At 45.9% G+C, this 13,259-nt stretch overlaps 1 protein-coding gene across 6 annotated transcripts in view; it reads right to left on the bottom strand.

Annotated features, from left to right (window-relative positions):
* The window catches only part of ZHX3 (zinc fingers and homeoboxes 3), a 130,263-nt gene that overhangs the window by 95,425 nt on the left and 21,579 nt on the right, over positions 1-13,259 (bottom strand). Inside the window, exon 1 of one of the 6 annotated variants that reach the window (XR_005782002.1) lies at positions 12,888-12,990. The exons of 4 other annotated variants lie outside the window; for them this stretch is intronic. The gene's annotated coding sequence lies outside the window, so the exon portion shown is untranslated. Of the gene's footprint in view, positions 1-11,869; positions 11,995-12,887; positions 12,991-13,259 lie in introns of those variants that run through there. One more of the 6 variants, XR_005782000.1, reaches the window with a different exon arrangement.

Raw genomic sequence — 13,259 nt, 5'->3', positions numbered from 1 at the left:
CACCATGGAGGTCCTCCTCTACCCTGTGCCCAGGGGTTCACCTCCAACCAACCTCAGAGCCCAGTTCTTCCAGCTCTCTGGGTGGGGTACTTCCTGGCTCCCCCTCCAGGGGCTTTGATGTCAGAAGACTCAAGTCCTAGCTCATTTCTCTGCTGATTTGTTGTGTGGCTTTTGTCAAGTCCACACCTCATCAGTGTTCTCATCTTGGGAAAGGTAAACAGTGTCTGCCTCCCCAGCTTTTAGAAGGTGTGTAAATACCCCAGTTCTCATCCACCTGTCTCCCCTGAGCCGGAGGGCTTCTCTCCCACCATTGCAATGCTTGCCTTCACCAGGAACCAGCCCCAGGCCCCTTGGCCTTCCCATGCCCTGTCTGCCAAGGCAGGAGTGGCCTGTCTGTCCTGTCGTAGGGATGCACAGGGCCAGCCCGATGCTTCTCAGAGCTCCTGCCACCATTCTGCGCACATGAAAACCTACATGCCCCAAATCTGCCTCCCACCCAGTAAATGCCTCCCTCAGCCATCTCTCTTTTGGCCTTGGTCACCAGCTCCCATCCTAAGCCTGGTGCATAAAAGCCTCCCAGACAGTCATCCATACTTTCTCTTCCCCCACTCCGCTGGCAGGACATGGACACCCAGAGCAATCTTGGCAACAACGGTTTGAAGACGGCAGCACATCCATCAGTCTGGGCCCCTTTCACCCCCACAGGTGACTGGATTTGAAATGGGCATGAACATGTCTACTGTTTTAAGCCACGGAGATTTCGGCGGGGTTCATCTGTTACAGGAGCTAGCATGTCTCTACATAATACAGGCTGAATTTAGACAGAGAGAAGGTGGAGAGCCCTAGTGGTAAAGAGCATTTATACAAAAGCCTGGAGCTAGGGTTACTCATGGCCTCATGACACCAGCTCCATTTATATACTACTTATCCTCTTCAAAGTACTTTAAAGTATGTTTGCTCCTCTGACACAACCATCACCACCATCCTTCATTATTGTTGTTATAATTAACAGTTTACAAATGAAGAAACAGACCCAGAGAAGTTAAGCTATGTCCAAGGCCCATAGCTAGTAAATGGAGGGGCCGAGATCAGACCACAGGACTGCTGGCTCTGAGTCTGATGGCATCCTCCCTACAACGCCCAGTCTCTCTAGGCCACACTCCAGTGCTACAGCAGACACTCCTGGCTGAAGTTCAAGTTCAAGGGTGCTGGAATGAAACAGAAAAGATAGGTGGCCTGGCAGAACTAGTTAAAGGGAGACTGTGGAAGACTGTACAAACATCAGACTGCGGAGCAAAACTTACATTCAACAGATAATGGGGAGTGATAACCAGGCTCCACTTCAAGCCCCGCAGCAATAACGTTATACCTTCACTCCTGTCTCAGAGACCTTACTGCACCAGCTCACCCTGGCTATCAGTTGCTGCCGAAGGTCCATTTCACAAAGAAAATAGAAGCTTTGACGAGGGCAAAACGTCTAGTCTCCTCCCATCTATAACTTACCTGTATCCCCAATACCTTTTCTCTTTCCATACAAAGTGAAACAGGCATTCGGCCTCTGGCAACACCTCTGGCCATCCCTTGTGCGGGTCCTTACACCCCAGGGAGCACGTGAGCTTTCTCTCCCTTGCACCTCTGCCTTCTTCCTGTCTTCTAGCTCCGTCTCTTCACTTCTGAACATGCTGCAGCCCCTCCCATCCTAAGATCATCCCTTCCCACAGCCCCTTCTTGTCCTCACACTGCATAAGTGAGCTTCTTGAGGAAACAGGAGCAGCAAACATGCATCTTCATGTCATCGCCATGGACTCTGTTCCACCCACTGTAATGCACGACGACACTGAAACAGTCACCTCGATGACACCTCCCAGGACATATACCAACATTTCTCTTGACCTTGAGATGCTGGACAGTGCTGCACTCCCTCCGTGAAATTCTCCCCTGCCCGGATTTCCACAACCCCACTCTCTCCTGCTCTTCCTCCTATCTACTCCTTCTTGGTTTCCTTTACCGGCTCCTCTTCCTCTGCCTCTCCCCTAAATGTTCGTGTTTCCTGGGGTTCCAAACTTCTCTATCCGCAGTCCAGACCACTTGTGTGACTTCTCCTTGACCTGACTACATTTGCCTGCTGATATCTCCATGTGGATTCCACGGGCACCTCAAACTCAACATGGCTAAAAACCACACTAAGCATTTTGTTTACATTTGTTCTTCCTCTTTCTGCACCGAGGATGACAGCATTTGTTAAGTAATGTATCAGTCTGGGTTCTCCAGAGAAACAGAACCAATAGGATATATGTGTGTAAGTACGTACACACACACACACACACACACACACACACACACAGAGAGAGAGAGAGAGAGAGAGAGAGAGAGAGAGAGAGAGAGAGGCAGACAGACAGACAGACAGACATTAAGAGATTTTAAGCAACTGGCTCACACAATTGTGTCAACTGGCAAGTCTGAAATACATAGGGAAGGCCAGCAGGCTGGAAATTCAGTCAAGAATTGATGCTGTAGCCTTGGGCTCCTTCCCCACCAAACAGCCAAGAGTGTCTGGCCCTCTCCCCTTTATATGCCCAGCACCCCACACAATGCCTAACACATAGCAAAAGCTCAATAAATATTGGTGAATGGCTAACCAAGCATAAAATGAAAAGCTATTTAATGAGAATGAGACCAAAAGATGTAGAAGGCACTGAATTTTAATGAGAAAGAATCAGGGGCACCTGGGTGGCTCAGTTGGTTAAGCATCTGACTCTTGATTTCGGCTCAGGTCATGATCTCACAGACCGTGAGTTTGAGCTCCACGCCAAACTCTGCATGAATGGTACTGAGCCTGCTTGGAATTCTGTCTCTCCCTCCCTCTCTCTGCCCCTGCCCCACTCTTTCTCTCTCTCAAGATAAAACAAACTTAAAAAAAAAAAATCCTAACGAGAAAGAATCAGGAAACCTGAACAAGGCTGTACTACAAATCAAGACACAGCCCTTCTGAGGCATTCATTTGCGAGAACTATCTGACCACTACACCTGTGGACTAATGAGAACCATCACAGATAGAAGCACATCCTTTCCAATCCTTTGTCTGGTCTGAATGTCTCAACTCTGTGAAGCAGGCATGGCAAAGCAAAGGCCACATTTTATGACTACATTGAAGTTCCGAAAGACTAAGGGTCTTGTCTAGGTTACTACAGAAAATATCTACATGAAAGGTCCTTCAGGGATATGCAGGAAGACTGACCATAAAAACAAAAGAAGGTTAGAACCAAAAAGGAATCTTGCAGCTCAAAACTCCTTATCTACCTAAATCTGTAAAAAACTAAAGATACCTCCTACTTCTTACCAAGGATACCGTTTATTTTATTATAATTACTGTTCAGATAAACTTGTGTATGTCTACTCCGTAATAAAAGTATGTATTAGACTGCTACTATTATCATATACATCCATTCTTGTAGTAATAAATTTCCAGTTAGAGAGTAAATATCCAGAAGCATTGTTCTGCATTCACCTGCATGGTAAAATGGGATAGACAGCATTACCAAATATCTCAGCTTTTAAAATGCTATTGGCATTATCAGGAATAAACAAGGAAAATAGTATTTGTTTCAAAACCGTGTATGCTGATTCCCCATAAAGTCAGAATTCTGAGCCAGGGCCCCATTTCAGCATAAAAGGTAGCAAATGGTATGTTTTTCAACTGCCTGGAAAATTAAGTGTTGAAATGACAGGGCAAGGACAAGAGTGAAAATTCAGTCTTACATGGGAAAGGAAAAACTGGCTGCAAGGTCTCAGACCTAATAATAACCAACTGCAAGGATGACATGATGTCCAGTTGTAGCTAACCTACCATGGCAAGAAATGGGCCTGCCAAAGGAGTGAGGATTCACCCAGAGGGACACGTGTCAGCCAAAAAGCATCCACTCTGTCAGAAATATACAGCTTTGAAGCAGGCCACGCCCAGAAATAAGGCACACACAGACCTAGAGCAGGTAGACCCATTCTGTAAAACCCTCTGTGCTTGGCCATACTAGAACAAGGGAGAAGTTTATTATGGCCCCAGCCCACAGGGCTCTCCTGCCCTCATTGCCAACAATTCCTGGAAAAGACACTCAGAAACAAGACAGTGAGTATTCAAGAGGCCCCCTAACCAGGAAGACGTTTCTTTCCTACAAAGGCCTCACCACCTCACTTAGAGCTCCTTCTTCCCCCATTCCTAAACCATATACCCAAACACATACCTTCCATTATCACTCTGGTTTTCTATTCATTACCATAGCACTATATTTCCAATTCTTTTAGAATTTGAGACATCTACTATGATCCCAAGATTATTTAAGGGCTCCCATAAAAGCTCTTCTCCACCACACATTCCTTAATACTTCATACTTAATTACAAAGAAAAATTATCCAAAATAATTAAGGAGTGAGGCATTCTGGAGGAGTGAAAGTTAATTCATTAAGCACCAAAGTATCTCTGTAGTCTTGCTAAAATAAATGATGCCTCCGTAAACAGAATATCAAATATAACAGTTCCAAATTCTACCCAATTCAAGGTCCTGTCTGAATACAAACCCTCCATGAAAGCACACCATCCCCTCTCGCCACGTCCGCCCACCACCAGAAATAACCTCCTTCATCCTTGAGCCTACATTTTGATTACACCTCCTTCACAGCACACAGGGTCGTCTGCTTGAGGTTAGAGATTTAAATGTACATTGTCGAACTTTTAAAAATATCTGAGAACAAAGACCTTCTTTTTTAACCCCCAAGGTGCCTAGTTCGCAGTAGACATAGAAACACTTCACAAATTGAGTACACGTAGTGATTCAAACGTTATAAGAGCATCACAATATAGTAGAGCCTTCATTAATACAGAATACAACAGAGTTCAGGGGTTCCTGGGCCCCATAGGGCAGATAAGTGTGATAATAAAGAGCATGTTATTACTGTTAAAATACTCATGGGCCTCTGTTTAGTATCTGTTAGCTTTAGAAGATGTTTTTCTAAAAGGGAAAAATAGTCTGAATTCCCACTTTTTCTCTAAATGGCATTACTTTAAAAAAAATCTTAACTTGCAAATGGAAAGTTCGGGTTGGGTTGGCATTACTAAACCTCCATTGCCACATTTTCTAGGTCTCAAGATGTGCATTCAAGTGGCTCCCTGTAGTTCACCAAGGAGATGAGGCAGTAAGTGGAAGGATGTGGTGAGTGACAGGAATATAACCAAGATGCTATGCCATGTTTGGCACCCAGTGTGGCAGTCTGAAAGCCAGGCTTCTCAGTACCAGCTGTGCTAAAAGGAAAGAAGAAATGGAACACATGATAGAGCAAATCAAGTTTTAGGCTCAAGGTCCATAGCAACCACTTCTAGCAGGGCTGACATGATTTTCCCACAGCTTTGGTGTTTGGGTAGGACAAACTAGGTTGGAAGTATAGTTGAAATATTCTGAACAAACCCAAACCTCCTTACTAGCAATACGGGGCTCCAAATGGTCAGCCAAGAATGGCTAACTCCAAATTTCCTCCCAGTAGCTATTCTTTTGCAGGATTCCTCTTCTTTTCCATGAAAAGGAACTGAATTTTCTTGGTGAAAATACAGAGAATGGGGTGGTAGGGCCGCGGCCATCATGATATTAAGCCTCTAATCATGTATAAAGCCCCTTGGGGATCATACTGCTCTTATCTTTAGCAGGTCATTGAGTAAATGTTTTAGTTCCATATCTTCAGAGATAGAAATGTATCACACAAGTTAACTTTATGGATAACTGAAGCACTAAAACATGCTAGTTTATGCTAGAAAGCTTTCTAAGTTGCATTACTTCCCTCTCGGCCTCCAGAACTAACCAAACCATAACTTGACCTATTCCTGTTGAGAACAATTATGATTAATGTATTCAGGGGCTACTGAGGCAAACAACTCTCTTCTACAATGCATGTCCTCCAAACTGCTAGACTTTGAATTATCTTATACAGTGTTTTCATCTCTGTCATCACTGGCTGTCTCTTCTTGCTGTGGTCAGTGTGTTTGCCTCTAATGGAGGGTCCCTTAATTCACTGCTTCTGATACCAGACAGACCTGGAGAGCTAAGCTATTAAGAGTCATAGGCTAAGGCTCACTCCTACCCGCCACACCTCTTTCACACCCTGGCTGTCAGCTTCCAGACCCCATGATCTTAAACACTACAGCTACATTTCCAAAACTTGCCTAATTATAAAGAATTACCAGGTACGTGTGTGGTGGTGGGGTGGGGGCATTTTAAAATGTACATTCTCAGTCTCCTCTCCTATAAATTCTAATCCAGTTGGTCTGGAATGGGACCCTGGAATCTGTACTTTTAACACACACCCTCAGATGATTTTCATGAGCAAGTTTAGAAACACAATACAACATGCCATCAATGCTGCCCACTTCAATTGGGATTCCTTCTGAAGCATACGGGATCTGGGCCGAGGCCAACTCCTTCCAGAGAGACCTCGCAACCACTAAAGCTTCCAGGTCGTTGCTCTTCCACTGCCCTCAGGCAACCCCCCCACCCCCCCATCTTCTGAGGTGCCTGCAGGCTGGTCATTAACACCTCTTCTCTTGCTAGTACTTCATTCGCTGAAGACTTCACAGCCTTCCTTCTCTCCACCCTAATATCCTGACATCCTTGTGATTGGTTTTCTGACTACGGGAATGACCCAAACAACTCTCCAGCCTCTTGGTTAATTGACCTCCTTGACTTCATTCATCTTCAATGGGTTCACTTCAGGAGCTTGTCATGTCCAGTAATTAACTGCTCCAGCTCTGAAATCTTCCACTCACATGTCCCCTACCTAACCACGTCTTCCTATTACTCCATCACTCCAATATATGCAGTCCTTGCCTTCATTGACACCTCTGCTCCTTTTCTCCCCCTCATCCAGCCTAAAAACCCTTATCTGGCATGTTAATCACTCCCTGGACAATACCCGCAGATCCTCTGTTCCACTGTCTTCCTGCCACCAAACCCCAACCCTGGCTGAATCCAACCGTACGCTCCTAAATCCAGGAAGCTGAACACGACTGATACCCCAATCCATCCACAGTCTCGTCTCCTACCTCAACAGAGTCCTGCATCCTGTCAGGAAATCATGGACGTTGCCCCAAGTTCACCCTTCCTGACCTCAATTATATGTCAAATCTCTTTGTTTTCACTCTGACCTCTTCCCACTTAGTCTTAGCAAACATGCTCACCCTCTACTTCATAAAGTTGATGAAAGTCACCAAACGAGCACTTGATCATAAGCCATCCCATCAGAAAATTCAACTGTGCCTAGATATTTCATTGTGAGGGCTGCCCAGCCCACCATGCCTATACCAGGCCTACTGTTTGCTTGGCTGTTTGAAGTAAGATATTCACTACTGAAGTAAACAGTAATGGTGAGTACCTTTCTAATGAAAGAGAAAAAACTAACTAGACACTCAAAATGACCAGCCTTTCAAAAGATCTCTCTACCCTAAGAATCTTTCTTAAGATGGAGAGCAGATTAAAAAGAAGAAAACTGTCTTACCTCAAGCATTTTACAAATTTGAATCCAAACAATGTTTCCATACATCAGCAGAATGATTATAAATCACAAGCCAAATAGTTAATTCCCTGATCATTTTTATAAGTTCAAAACCTGAGTCAATGAAACAATACTGTTAGGTATTGTCTTTCACTCGTACCCAAACTCTAATTTGTTGATGGGGCTAAAGGTCTTTTCCTGAGGTTTCTTTTCCCTCCTTATAATATTAATAGACAGGTCATTATTCTTGTGTACTTATGCCACTCACAATGACCCTATGAGATAGGAACTACTGTTTTTTGGGGTGCCTGGGTGGCTCAGTCAGTTGAGCATCCGACTCTCAGTTTTGGCTCAGGTCATGAACTCACGGTTTGTGAGTCAAGCACCACGTTGGGCTCTGCACTGGCAGTGCGGAGCCTGTTTGAGATTCTCTCTCCCTGTCTCTCTGCCCCTACTATGCTTGTGTGCATGTGCTCTCTCTCTCAAAATAAATAAATAAACTTGAAAAAAATTTTTGAAAAAAGAAGGAAAGATATAAATGAGACACCTGGGATTCTGGCGAAGTACTAAGCAGGAAACGCACACATACTAAGAGGGTACAACGCAGGTATGGGGGAAGAAGCTACCATGGAATGGGGTGACCAGGAAAGGCCCCTCTGAGGAGGAACATTTTAGCTGAGAGCAAATGTCTGAGAGGGATTTTTCCATGAGGAGAGCAGGGGGAGGGGTGCCAGGCAGAGAGAAGGGCCTGTACAGAAGAGGAGGAGAACTGGCACATTTGCGGAACTGACAGTTCCAACCTGACAGAAGAATGGATGAGCAAGGGTCAGAGGCTGGAGAGAGAGACAGAGGCCGAGCACCTCTGATTAAGAAGTGTGGGTTTGGGTCTAAGTGCTGTGGGAAGCCACTGCAGTGGGGTGATGCAATCTGGATTGCTTTTTAGCAGCATCACTCTGGCTGCAATGGGTACGTGGGTTAGAAGAAGGCAAGGCTGGAAGCTGGGAGACCAGGTATAGGTTGGGACAGTCATCCAGCTGAAAGGACGGCAGCTGGATTATGAGGATAGAGAAGGGAGGATCTGAGGTATTCTGGCATCTAGGACAACAGTCTGTGCGGATGAGTTGGATGTGGGATGAGGAATCAGAAAGAATCAAAGACAACTTTCATGTGTTTGGCCTGACCAACGAGAGGACAATTAAGGACACTGCGATAGGGAAGGCAGGGGCCAGGGAAAGCTGGCAGAGAGTGAAGGCAGGAGTCAGGAATGAGGAACATAAATCTGGAAGTCTGAGAGGGAGATATTTTGGACATATAAAGATTGGGATTCCAGTGGGGCAGCAAGTAGAGATAGCAGGAAGGTGGTGGGTAAAAATGCAAGACTAGAACCAGAAAAAGGTCCAGGAGGGAGATGTAACTGAGGAAGGCATCAGCATTTAAAGGGTATTAAAGTCCTGGGAATAGATGAGATCATTCAGGGAGAGAATATGATGACAGAAGGGAGGCAGCCAAGTGACAAAAGAGAAGAAATAATAAGAAATCAGGTTGGTAATCTAAAATGGAAGATGGTCATGTAGCCCATGCAAAAACACACAGAACTCCCCCCCCCCCCCCAACTATGTGCTCAATAAATGTCTATGGAATAAAAATAAATTCTTAACACATTGCCTTTAGGCCTTTAAAAGAAAATTTTCATTTAGAATTTTCCCCCTAAGTTCTTGCATATTTGAGGCATAAGAAAAAAACATTTTTGAAGGTCTCTGTTTGGATTGTGTTCAAAGGAATCCTTTTCCTTATGAGAAAAAATGATTTTTTTTTCAAAAACTCATTAAAATTAAAAGTACCCTGGGGCACCTGGGTAGCTTGGTCGGTTAAGCGTCTGGCTCTCGGTTTCGGCTTGGGTCATGATCTTGAGGTTTGTTGAGTATGAGCCCCACATCGGGCTCTGTGCTGACAGTGCAAAGCCTGCTTGGGATTCTCTCTTGCCCCCTCTCTCTCTCAAAATAAATAAACTTTTAAAAAAGTACTCTAACTTGGGGGCACCTGGGTGGCTCAGTCGGTCAAGCATCCGACTTTGGCCTAGGTCATGATCTTGCCGTTTCCAAGTTCATGCCCCATGTTGGGCTCTGTGCTGACAGCTCAGAGCCTGGAATCTGCCTCGGATTCTGTGTCTCCCTCTCTCTCTGCCCCTCCCCAGCTCATACTCTGTCTCTTCCTCTCAAAAAATAAGTAAATATTTTTTTAAAGTAATCTAACTTGAAATCCAAACCTTTAAAAAGCTTTCACCCACATTATATTCTTTCTGTAAAAATTCTACCCCACGATACAATTTGTCCCATCCCTATAAGGAAAATGCAATTATATGTTTTACTACAGATATCAATTCATCCTGAAAGATGAAACTGGTACTTTCAAAACAGTTCAAGAGTCACACAAGAGATGCAAAATGCTCAAGAGATCAAGGATTTATTTAAAAATGTTTAAAAAAATATTAAGTGTACCTGTGAGGCCATCCAAAACCTGATAAGCAAGGAGCTGAAAAGGATAGAGTTGCCAGGAAAATAAGTAAATATACCAGCTACTCCTCAAATGAAAACACATTAAAGCTGTAATTACATCTCTGGGTATCTGTTGACACAAAAAACTCACTATGCTCTTGAGGCTTACACTATCACTAAGAACTACCAAATTGAAATCACAGCTGTAAACATAACAGGGATACTTTATACTTTTCAAAGATTTCCAAAGTGACACAAGGGATAATGCATAAAAAAGCCAGTAACATCTGCCAAAAATGTTTCTTTCCTCAATTGTTCAAGTTAAATCAAGACTATAATTCTTTCTAAGATTATAAGCCTCACTTGGAAAATTCTTCTTCTCAGATATGTAAAGGAGAGGACTTATCCTGACTTCTAAGGGATTGGTCCCCCAATTCATGATAGACCTATCTAAAAACTAGGAGGCTACAGGAAAGTTACAGGAATGGATGTATAATGAACATTCATTTACTCATTCATTGAACAAATATAAAGCACCTATAGTGTATCAGGTGCTGTTCTGAGCCCTGAGGATTCATCAGTGAAAAAAATCTCACACTCTTGGGTTAATGGAGGGAAAGAGACATAAACCAACATTTTATTTTTAAATTTTTTTTTCAATGTTTATTTATTTTTGGGACAGAGAGAGACAGAGCATGAACGGGGGAGGGGCAGAGAGAGAGGGAGACACAGAATCGGAAACAGGCTCCAGGCTCTGAGCCATCAGCCCAGAGCCCGACGCGGGGCTCGAACTCACGGACCGCGAGATCGTGACCTGGCTGAAGTCGGACGCTTAACAGACTGTGCCACCCAGGCGCCCCTAAACCAACATTTTAATATGCCCTTACTAAGTGGTAGCAAATGCTATGAAGAAAAGCAAGGTGGGTCAAGGAGGACAGGAAAGTGGGGTGTATTTTACACAGAGGGGTCAGGGAAAGCCTGATAAGGTTACATCTGAGCAGAGACCTGAGGCAAGAACCATGATATCCAGAGAACAGAGTTCTAGGCAGAGGGAACAGCAAATGCAAAGGCACTGAGGCTAGTATATGCTTGAAGTTTTTAAGTTGTTTGGCAAAACTGGAAGTGAAGACAGGGAGGTAGTCTACTCAGCCACAGCAAGGACTTCAGGTTTTACTTTAAGATGAAAAGTTTTTTGGCATGCTCTAAGCAGAGGCTCCAATTTACTTTTTAAAACTATCACAAAGGGAAGACAGGTTCTTACCCATACAAAAGTATTATGAGTAATGAATAGATTAAATGTACCTATAGAGGAGACAATACCTCCAGCTGCAGAGTAAAGTTGCAAATCAGATTAAGCAAAGAATTATATATAATCACACCACTGAATCCCTATGTCAACCATCCTCTCATGCCTTCATGTAGGAGGCGTACATACATAATCTACGTGTAAGACTGTACATAATCTGTAAGCAGGAAAAAAGCGTGAGTGTGGGGAAAGGGGCAGAAGGAGGGAGAAAGAGAGAATCTCAAGCAGGCTCTGAGGAGCCCGACATGGGGCTCGATCCCACCACCCTGGGGATCATGACCCTAAGCCGAAATCAAGAGTCGGAAGCTCAACCGAGCCACCCAGGTGCCCCTACTTTTGTAATTTTTAATGTTACCTTAAAACACGCGCGCGCGCGCGCGCGCACACACACACACACACACACACACACACACACACACTCCTATGGTGAGACGACCCTAGGCTCACCTACCCTGAAAGCTTACTTAAATATGGAAACAAAACAAAACATGGGGAACATTTTCTCCAAAAGTTACCCCACTCCCCATGCAATGTTTACCTGTTGCCGAAGCACTGTGCAAATCAAACGCTGTTCAATGTATCAAGGTCACAAAACCAACTTGGTTAATATGTTTATCATTACATGTGAGCTCGGCCCTCTACAGCAACTTTGATACCATCTTTCCAAGGCAGCAAGAGAAGGGCCCTTTCATTAATTTCCTAGGAGTCTTTGATACTACTGTGCTGCTTCTGGATTTTTCCACTGTATGTCTCTTAGAAACAAATTAAGCCCGAATAAGTTGTTCCAGCTAATGAAGTGCGCTTTTGGCTCTTTTCCCGTGGTTGAGAACTATCCGGCAAAATACCAATTGTTTTAGGACGCATTTTCTCTTCGTTTTGAAATACTGCAATGCTAAGTTTACTACAAATAAAGCACATCAACATCACAACGTACAAGAGCATGTATAAATGGAAATTACTGTAATCCTTTTTAAAACTGAAGCTGTGTGGAGTCTCATGAATACTACGTGTTCACATGACACAGATGAAAACAGAAAGGAGTGTGCCCCCCCCTCCTCCACCTAACCTCCCCTCCCCATCACATAACAGCTTCTCACAGGGCGCGAGCCCAAGGCAATCACTGCTCAGAAATGCCAACCGCGCAACTCAAAGTGACTCAAGCTCTCAAACACTTCCCACCCAAGCTTCACATCCCACCCACTCCTCAGTCACTTCCGACAGGCTTCTCTGAATGGAAATCCCAAACTGGGATTACCAAGCCCCAAACTCCGCTCACACGGCGCTCTGGGCATCCGGGGAGCCGGGGCCCAAACGAGGGTCCCGGGGTTCAGGGCTCTACTGTACCCCAAGCGGCGGGAGTCCCGGCTCAGCTGCCTCCTTGGCGGGGCGGAGGCTCTTTACACCAGGGGCAGGGGCCGCGCGAGTCGCGAGAGTCGGAGCGACCGGCTTGGGGCCGCCCGGCATCTCCGCCCCGCGCAGGTCAGGCCGCCCCCCGAGTGCCCATGCCGGCTCCCGGGCGCCCACGCGGTCCCGCACCCGCGCGCTCGGACACGCACCCTCGCCGGGACAGGCGGGCGTCTGCGGGCGCCCCCCTCCCCTCCGCACCCCCTGTTGCTCGCGTCGCGGCTGCGGCCCGCGGGGGCTACAACCGAGCCCCAGGACTCCCGGGCTGGGTGGGGGGTGCTGACAGATGGGGCGAAGGCGGGGCTTCGGGGGGAAGGGGCGGAGCCTGCGCGCATGGGGGTGCTGGCTGCTGACAGAAAGACCCGGGGCAGCGGGCGGGAGGGGCTGGCGGCCGCCGCGGGTAGGGCCGGGGGTCAGGCGTGGCGGGAGGGAGCTCGCGCAGACGCGGGGGAGCTGACACGCAGAGAGACACACAGACACGGAGACTGACAGTCGCGGGGGCACACGGGGTCGGCGGGCCGCGG

The sequence above is a fragment of the Herpailurus yagouaroundi genome, unplaced genomic scaffold, assembly GCF_014898765.1.
Source record: "Herpailurus yagouaroundi ecotype Mexico unplaced genomic scaffold, PumYag 196, whole genome shotgun sequence".
NCBI classification, from domain to species: domain Eukaryota; kingdom Metazoa; phylum Chordata; class Mammalia; order Carnivora; family Felidae; genus Herpailurus; species Herpailurus yagouaroundi.
The sequence above is the reverse complement of the archived record's forward strand: the minus strand, read 5'-3'. Positions and strand labels throughout refer to the sequence as shown.